We start from the raw sequence: 10,073 nt of genomic DNA, 5'->3' as shown, positions 1-10,073 counted from the left end.
ATATACATATACATATATGTATATACATATATGTATATGTATATGTGAATGCATATCCAATGAAGTCTTATGGAAATCTAAAAACACAAATTTTTTATCATTTTAATTTTACACTTTTGTAAGAACTCTTGCTCTTTTCTGAAACTCCTTAAATAGACTGTAAAATTGTGTGTGGTGACCCACATATTAACACACTGCAGGGGATGATTAACACAATGACGTATGTCATATATAAGGTAAGATTAAAGAGTGTTGCTCTAAAAAAGCAACACAAGGAGGACCACTTTCGTGCACGTGTGCATCAAAGAATGAACCATTAGTACATTAAATCAGAGAATCAAAAGAAGGAGAAGTATTATCTTACACTTCAGAAGAGAGGAAAAGAGTGAGACTACGGCCTATAATACATTCAATATGTGCTTCTGTGGTTTTGGAAAGTCACTGTAGAAAGAGGACAGACTCTTTCCTACTTACTTTAAGAGCTACTCATCAGAGTTTTCCTACTGGAAATCTCCTCCATCCCATTTCCTTTCTTTTCCAAGTTTCTAGAAATTGAGAATAAAAGCTGCTACTCAAATGTATGAGTAATGCTATTCATTCGTTTTGTTCATTTGTTTTGTTGCCTTTTTTTGTCAATAACTTAATGATAAATTTGCCACATGGGAAGAGGGACTCCAACCAACAATGTGATAACAGGTTTGCCCTCTTCAAGTGGCACACATTTCAATAAGCAATCCCTGGGGAGGCAGTGGTACAGGAAGCCAATACTCTATTGGAGCTGGCCAGGAGCCCAGGGAGATACTCTGTGCTTCCAGGATCTCTGGAGAAATGATGATGAAAACTTCTTTACCCAGAAATCCAACAGTGGCTCTGCCACAAGTCAGGAAAATGCTGTCTTCAAAGACTTCTGTGAGTTGAGAATATATGAGGCTTTCGTCTAAGCCTGTGTGGTGAGGTGTCATGCATACTTACTGGCAGTATCCTCGTGTTCTTTAGCATCAGGCTAATTGAAACTGATGGTCTTACCTCACAGAGAAAAGGCCAATTCAAAGTAGTTTAAGAAAGTGGATTCAAGGTTTGGACCCATGTGTCATAAGCTGATGTGTTTCCTAAGACTTCTGACCAGACAGAGTCAATAAAATGTTCAAGACTTTGACATAACACAGGCATATGGAACATCTGATGCATGATTTCTTTTTTTTCTCACTGAGAAATGTCATAACTATTCTGTCACAGTTTCTTCAAATGGATAGACATGAATTTAGAAATCTTTCATAGAAGAAAAATGTGCCCACATACCAGAGAAATTGCTACTTTAAGTTGATTTATCAATATACATTTGTAGATTTGATTTGATTTGATTTGATTTTACTTTCAGAAAATGTTTTTAGTATTCACTTTCATTCATTGTGCAAGTTGATGGACCAGTATACTGAAATATACTTCCATATGAATGTGAGAAATTGGTCTGACATGGTGAAGGCTTCCATAGAAGATGAACTAAAAGCTAAAACATGTAGCCTTCTAGAATGTCATATGTAGAGTAGGAAAAAGTAAATGTGTGAAGAAACTTCTGGGGCTAAAAGGCAGATAAAGAGCAAATAATGTTCATATTTTCAACTAAACTTACAAACTGTACAAATCCCAGGAAGAAATATATATGTTATGTATCAATGTACCTCACAGAGGGTTTTTTTTTTCCTGACAGGAAAGCTGTCAGAAATGTCATGATGAAAGATAAGAACAATACAATACATAACACAAATATCTAAACCATCTTTCTCCACACAACTAAGATCCGTAGAAATTATGACAGAAGATGCAGAAAGGGGACGAATGATTCCTGCTCTGAATAGTGCTATCAAGTTCCTTCTTTATTTTCCTTATTTTTTTTTATTTCTGATTATGAAAGTGATACATGTTAATTGCAAAAAAAAATCAGAAAAATACACATAATGATGATAATAAAAACATTGCTATCAACTAGAGCTTAAAGTATAGTCTTCTGAAAATAGATTTGTCTTAATGTTAAACTAAAGAATAATCAGCAGATGGTAGTGCTGACTTTGCAGAACTTCTCAGTCAACCTGAACCCTGGGCAGCTCATGCCAACTTCCTGCCAAATGCAGGAACTTTGGGAAGTGCAACAAGAAATCCCAGATAGGGGAAGAGAATGGGTGAGGAGGAGAGAAAGGAGAAGAAAGAGAAGAAGGAAAGAGATGAAAGAAAGAAAAAGAGAGGGAGAAAGAAAAAAGGGAGAAAGGGAGGGAAGGAAGGAAGGAAGGAAGGAAGGGGATGGGAGAGAGAGAAAAAGAGAAGGGGCAGGAAGGAGAGGGAGGGCGGAAGTGAGGGAAGGAGAGGGAGGGAAGAAGAGAGGGAGAGAGAGGGTGGGAGAGAGAGAGAAAGAAAGAGAGGAAGAGAGGGAGGGAGAGAGAGAGAGGAAGGAATGAAGGAAGGAAAGGAGAAAGAAAGAAAGAAGAGGGAAGGAAGGAAGGAGGAAAGAAGGGAGTTTAAACAAGTTTAGACATACATTCAATGAGACAGAATAAGAGGATAATAAGTGGAAAATCAGCTCCCGGTATGTGAAGAGGGGTATTCCAAGAACCCGGAAATCCCATTCCGTAAAGGGTCCCTTACTTCACTTGCTTAGTATTTTCTAAATTGTACCTAAGAACAAAAATGTTACAGGTCCTTCTGCTAAATAAGTGCATGAAAACCTTAGTACCAGAAGATGAGTAAAAGAATGTGTGTGTGTGTGTGTGTGTGTGTGTGTGTGTGTGTACATTCTGACTTGCTTATTTTTAAGATAATAATCAGTATCTCTTGTTAACTCTTATATACTGTGCATTGTGCTAAGAGCTTAAAATGCATTATTTCATTAATCTTTTTTCTTCCCATTTTATAGATTTAAAAAAAAAAAACAAACTGAGGAGTGGGAGGGGAGAAAAAGGTATAGTCATCAGTTACAAAATGGAAGAGCTCAGATCCAAACCCATGTAACATGATGCCAAGACCATTACACTCAAGGATATTCTGCACTCCTTTCCACTCTCCCCCAACAACTGTATGGACCCATTTATTTATTTATTTTTAATTTCTTTTCAGTGTAGCAGTATTCATTGTTTTTTGCACCATACCCAGTACTCCATGCAATCTGTGCCCTTTCTAATACCCACCACCTGGTTCCCCCAACTTCCCACCCCTCGCTGCTTCAAAACCCTCAGATTGTTTTTCAGAGTCCATAGTCTCTCATGGTTCACCTCCCCTTCCAATTTCCCTCAACTCCCTTCTCCTCTCCATCTCCCCTTGTCCTCCATGCTATTTGTTATGCTCCACACATAAGTGAAACCATATGATAATTGACTCTCTCTGCTTGACTGATTTCACTCAGCATAATCTCTTCCAGTCCTGTCCATGTCTCTACAAAAGTTGGGTATTCGTCCTTTCTGATGGAGGCATAATACTCCATAGTGTATATGGACCATGTCTTCCTTATCCATTCGTCCGTTGAAGGGCATCTTGGTTCTTTCCACAGTTTGGCGGAATATTATTCAAGGCATATAATTTCCTCCCTCACAAATTCTGAACATTAATGAACTGTTAACAAGTTATGAGATATTGTTGAAAAATTGAAAAAATTGCATTCTACAGAGAGGCAAGGGGTGCTGGGTGGCTCAGAGGGTTAAGCCTCTGCCTTTGGCTCTGGTCATGGTCTCAGGGTACTGGGATTGGGCCCCACATCGGGCTCCCTGCCCAGCAAGGAGACTGCTTCCCCTTCTCTCTCTGCCTGCCTCTCTGCTTCCTTGTGATCTTTGTCTGTCAAATGAATAAATGAAATCTTAAAAAAAAAAAAAAAAAGGAAAAAAAGGCAAATGAAGACTCTAAAGAACAAACTGGCATTGATTAATATTTTCCTTTTAAGGTAGGACAGCTTTCAACCATCAGTGGTGATGGAGAATGGCCTATCTGCTTCACAAGTTTATTGTACTTTAATACTTCTTTTCTATATCACATTTTAAATAGCCATAATATCATAGAATCTAAATAGTGATCATTCCTGCCCCACCAATCTTTCAAATGTAGCCATGTGATCCTAAAGACATTAATAATTCAGAAAAAACAAAACAAAACAAAAAAAAACAAAAAGCCTGTCAACCTCAGGTCAGATTTCTCTCCCATGGCCTTCTTTTCTGCTCCACTCTGGGGCTTCTTTTCACTGCATAAACTCAGCTGTGGGAGAAAGAGCAAATTTCCATCATAATTGTTTGTACTTCTAAGAAACGTCAGTGGCCCACCTGCTTATTATCAAGTAGGGAGGATTTTCATGGTTACTATGAATAGGGCAGAATTATTTACTTTCAAGCTGAAGTATAAAATTGGATCTCCTCTCACTCTGGTTTCCCTCTTCTTACAAGGAGTTTACCAGCCTTTCTCTGGGAATTCTCATGGCCCATGTCAGGTTTGATCATAACTCTCACTGAGAATTATCCCCATTATCTTTTAACAGAGTTACCAAAGAGGGGCAGACTTCAAATTTAGTGCCTACTGCTTGGCATGTTACAAAGAAGTGACTTGAACAGATTCCCTTTGCTTCATTAGGAACTGAGCCTTAGACCAGTGGTTTCTCGGGGGACACTTGGCCTGTTTCTCCCTAAGTGGCAGTTCTCTGGCTAAGCATACCCTGTGCCTACTGGTCAGAAGCCAGTGTTGGCAGGTCAAAGAAGGAGTCACTTGACAAACCAATCTTGAGGCAGTTGGCCACATGAGGACATGAGGCAGTTTAGTCCCAAGAGCCCAGGCTACCTCTTTCTAGGGGAGATTAAGACTCATGTAGAATTCCAAGCATATCAGTGCTGCTTGAAAATGTACACTTTCCAAATTAATCAAAAACCCAGGCTTATTATGGTTCCTCCTACTGGGCGATATTTCTTTTGGCTTTCACCTAAGATACGGTTGCCCAGCCTAGAATCTCCATTCTGCTAGAGTCAAACTCAATTGTGCTGTTGATCTTAGAGTCTGACCAGTCTCAGAGAGCGAGCACCAGAAATAAGGGATCAAGGGAGACTAACAGCTTTTTCAAGATACAGACTGGAACACACGGGATTCAGCAGCAGCTTTGCTGACCCAGCTTCTCCTTCGAGAATTTGGCTTGACTTTGAGGGGTCCGTTTTCAGTGAGGTGAATGAAGACTTGGCAGTCTGGTTCTGACTTACTGTAATTGAGTCAGACAATTAAATTGCCTCCCAGTTACTGAAAATGTAAACCACATACACCGTATGTAGGTCACAGCATTCCAGTGGTGCGTGTCCGGTATAGTGACTTAATGCCTGGATATGGAGAACCCCTTTGAGTCAAACCAGCATAGTGTGCTGGCTCAGCAGATGCACACGCATGTAACAGGGGCAACACTAAAGGTCTGTAGGTTTGGCAGATATCCTAGAATCAGCACTCCAACACATGGGTTTGTTTAGAAAAAACAATGTGTCAGCTTATTGTGCTATAATTTTTGGATCACTTTTCCTAAAAGTTTTAAATGAATTGTGTTTATTAATGAGCCCCTTCCTTCACACACAACCTATAAAAATCTCTACACGTTCTTCCAAACCAAAGTTGTACTCAGAGATGTAAAAATAAAAAATTTACACCAACAGAGTGCCTAAAGTCAACTGACAAAAGTCTCAACCTCAGCGTACGATGTTAGTTAGGCTTTGGAGAAAGTGGCCTTTGTGACATGGTGAGAACCAGGGGAAGGGTTTGGATTGTGTGTATGTTTAATATGACAACATGAATGCTGACACAGTCGGTTGACGATTATTGGTATAGGTGGTGACCTACAATCGTCAACCAACTGTGTCAGCATGATGAGGAAGAAGTGGGTTTTAGAATTAATCTTACTCTCAGATTGGTGACTGTTTTCAAAGCATACAAGATATCTTGTCTCCTAAAAGGACTACAAACAATAAACTGTTAAAAGTTTGACTTTAAAAATTCCTTGATCTGTATTTGGATTTTCCATGGCAAATCTTCAATGTTAAGGCTGTATTCCTCTCCAGCTCCACATGCTTTTTGACATCTGGCTCCATCATCAAGTGTTGCATGTTTAAAGAATGCAATTTTCCTATGCAAAGAAAAACAGAATTACCAAGATATGTGTGTGTGTGTGTGTGTGTGTGTGTGCGCGCGCGCGCACGCACGCACTCACAGGGATGTGCATGTGTGTCAGGGATGTTATCTGTGAAAGCGTCCTAATAGGTCCTTATTTCAATCCCTTTCCTCTTAACCCGAGACTATAGGAGAAAGATTGGTGCTGTCAGAGATAACTCCACCATTAGATTACCCCAAGTAAGGCTACCTAGGAGCAAGTCAACCCGAAAAACACTGTTTCTTCATTACAAAGTTAATATAATTCTAAGAGCATGGTTTTCTAAGTATGAGGAAAGGGATTGAAATAAGGACCTATTAGGACGCTTTCACAGATAACATCCCTGACACACATGCACATCCCTGTGAGTGCGTGCGTGCGCGCGCGCGCACACACACACACACACACACACACACACATATCTTGGTAATTCTGTTTTTCTTTGCATAGGAAAATTGCATTCTTTAAACATGCAACACTTGATGATGGAGCCAGATGTCAAAAAGCATGTGGAGCTGGAGAGGAATACAGCCTTAACATTGAAGATTTGCCATGGAAAATCCAAATACAGATCAAGGAATTTTTAAAGTCAAACTTTTAACAGTTTATTGTTTGTAGTCCTTTTAGGAGACAAGATATCTTGTATGCTTTGAAAACAGTCACCAATCTGAGAGTAAGATTAATTCTAAAACCCACTTCTTCCTCATCATGCTGACACAGTTGGTTGACGATTGTAGGTCACCACCTATACCAATAATCGTCAACCGACTGTGTCAGCATTCATGTTGTCATATTAAACATACACACAATCCAAACCCTTCCCCTGGTTCTCACCATGTCACAAAGGCCACTTTCTCCAAAGCCTAACTAACATCGTACGCTGAGGTTGAGACTTTTGTCAGTTGACTTTAGGCACTCTGTTGGTGTAAATTTTTTATTTTTACATCTCTGAGTACAACTTTGGTTTGGAAGAACGTGTAGAGATTTTTATAGGTTGTGTGTGAAGGAAGGGGCTCATTAATAAACACAATTCATTTAAAACTTTTAGGAAAAGTGATCCAAAAATTATAGCACAATAAGCTGACACATTGTTTTTTCTAAACAAACCCATGTGTTGGAGTGCTGATTCTAGGATATCTGCCAAACCTACAGACCTTTAGTGTTGCCCCTGTTACATGCGTGTGCATCTGCTGAGCCAGCACACTATGCTGGTTTGACTCAAAGGGGTTCTCCATATCCAGGCATTAAGTCACTATACCGGACACGCACCACTGGAATGCTGTGACCTACATACGGTGTATGTGGTTTACATTTTCAGTAACTGGGAGGCAATTTAATTGTCTGACTCAATTACAGTAAGTCAGAACCAGACTGCCAAGTCTTCATTCACCTCACTGAAAACGGACCCCTCAAAGTCAAGCCAAATTCTCGAAGGAGAAGCTGGGTCAGCAAAGCTGCTGCTGAATCCCGTGTGTTCCAGTCTGTATCTTGAAAAAGCTGTTAGTCTCCCTTGATCCCTTATTTCTGGTGCTCGCTCTCTGAGACTGGTCAGACTCTAAGATCAACAGCACAATTGAGTTTGACTCTAGCAGAATGGAGATTCTAGGCTGGGCAACCGTATCTTAGGTGAAAGCCAAAAGAAATATCGCCCAGTAGGAGGAACCATAATAAGCCTGGGTTTTTGATTAATTTGGAAAGTGTACATTTTCAAGCAGCACTGATATGCTTGGAATTCTACATGAGTCTTAATCTCCCCTAGAAAGAGGTAGCCTGGGCTCTTGGGACTAAACTGCCTCATGTCCTCATGTGGCCAACTGCCTCAAGATTGGTTTGTCAAGTGACTCCTTCTTTGACCTGCCAACACTGGCTTCTGACCAGTAGGCACAGGGTATGCTTAGCCAGAGAACTGCCACTTAGGGAGAAACAGGCCAAGTGTCCCCCGAGAAACCACTGGTCTAAGGCTCAGTTCCTAATGAAGCAAAGGGAATCTGTTCAAGTCACTTCTTTGTAACATGCCAAGCAGTAGGCACTAAATTTGAAGTCTGCCCCTCTTTGGTAACTCTGTTAAAAGATAATGGGGATAATTCTCAGTGAGAGTTATGATCAAACCTGACATGGGCCATGAGAATTCCCAGAGAAAGGCTGGTAAACTCCTTGTAAGAAGAGGGAAACCAGAGTGAGAGGAGATCCAATTTTATACTTCAGCTTGAAAGTAAATAATTCTGCCCTATTCATAGTAACCATGAAAATCCTCCCTACTTGATAATAAGCAGGTGGGCCACTGACGTTTCTTAGAAGTACAAACAATTATGATGGAAATTTGCTCTTTCTCCCACAGCTGAGTTTATGCAGTGAAAAGAAGCCCCAGAGTGGAGCAGAAAAGAAGGCCATGGGAGAGAAATCTGACCTGAGGTTGACAGGCTTTTTGTTTTTTTTTGTTTTGTTTTGTTTTTTCTGAATTATTAATGTCTTTAGGATCACATGGCTACATTTGAAAGATTGGTGGGGCAGGAATGATCACTATTTAGATTCTATGATATTATGGCTATTTAAAATGTGATATAGAAAAGAAGTATTAAAGTACAATAAACTTGTGAAGCAGATAGGCCATTCTCCATCACCACTGATGGTTGAAAGCTGTCCTACCTTAAAAGGAAAATATTAATCAATGCCAGTTTGTTCTTTAGAGTCTTCATTTGCCTTTTTTTCCTTTTTTTTTTTTTTTTTAAGATTTCATTTATTCATTTGACAGACAAAGATCACAAGGAAGCAGAGAGGCAGGCAGAGAGAGAAGGGGAAGCAGTCTCCTTGCTGGGCAGGGAGCCCGATGTGGGGCCCAATCCCAGTACCCTGAGACCATGACCAGAGCCAAAGGCAGAGGCTTAACCCTCTGAGCCACCCAGCACCCCTTGCCTCTCTGTAGAATGCAATTTTTTCAATTTTTCAACAATATCTCATAACTTGTTAACAGTTCATTAATGTTCAGAATTTGTGAGGGAGGAAATTATATGCCTTGAATAATATTCCGCCAAACTGTGGAAAGAACCAAGATGCCCTTCAACGGACGAATGGATAAGGAAGACATGGTCCATATACACTATGGAGTATTATGCCTCCATCAGAAAGGACGAATACCCAACTTTTGTAGAGACATGGACAGGACTGGAAGAGATTATGCTGAGTGAAATCAGTCAAGCAGAGAGAGTCAATTATCATATGGTTTCACTTATGTGTGGAGCATAACAAATAGCATGGAGGACAAGGGGAGATGGAGAGGAGAAGGGAGTTGAGGGAAATTGGAAGGGGAGGTGAACCATGAGAGACTATGGACTCTGAAAAACAATCTGAGGGTTTTGAAGCAGCGAGGGGTGGGAAGTTGGGGGAACCAGGTGGTGGGTATTAGAAAGGGCACAGATTGCATGGAGTACTGGGTATGGTGCAAAAAACAATGAATACTGCTACACTGAAAAGAAATTAAAAATAAATAAATAAATGGGTCCATACAGTTGTTGGGGGAGAGTGGAAAGGAGTGCAGAATATCCTTGAGTGTAATGGTCTTGGCATCATGTTACATGGGTTTGGATCTGAGCTCTTCCATTTTGTAACTGATGACTATACCTTTTTCTCCCCTCCCACTCCTCAGTTTGTTTTTTTTTTTTAAATCTATAAAATGGGAAGAAAAAAGATTAATGAAATAATGCATTTTAAGCTCTTAGCACAATGCACAGTATATAAGAGTTAACAAGAGATACTGATTATTATCTTAAAAATAAGCAAGTCAGAATGTACACACACACACACACACACACACACACACACACACACATTCTTTTACTCATCTTCTGGTACTAAGGTTTTCATGCACTTATTTAGCAGAAGGACCTGTAACATTTTTGTTCTTAGGTACAATTTAGAAAATACTAAGCAAGTG

This window comes from Mustela nigripes, chromosome 5, assembly GCF_022355385.1.
Source record: "Mustela nigripes isolate SB6536 chromosome 5, MUSNIG.SB6536, whole genome shotgun sequence".
Taxonomy (NCBI): Eukaryota; Metazoa; Chordata; class Mammalia; order Carnivora; family Mustelidae; genus Mustela; species Mustela nigripes.
This window is presented reverse-complemented; position numbering follows the sequence as displayed.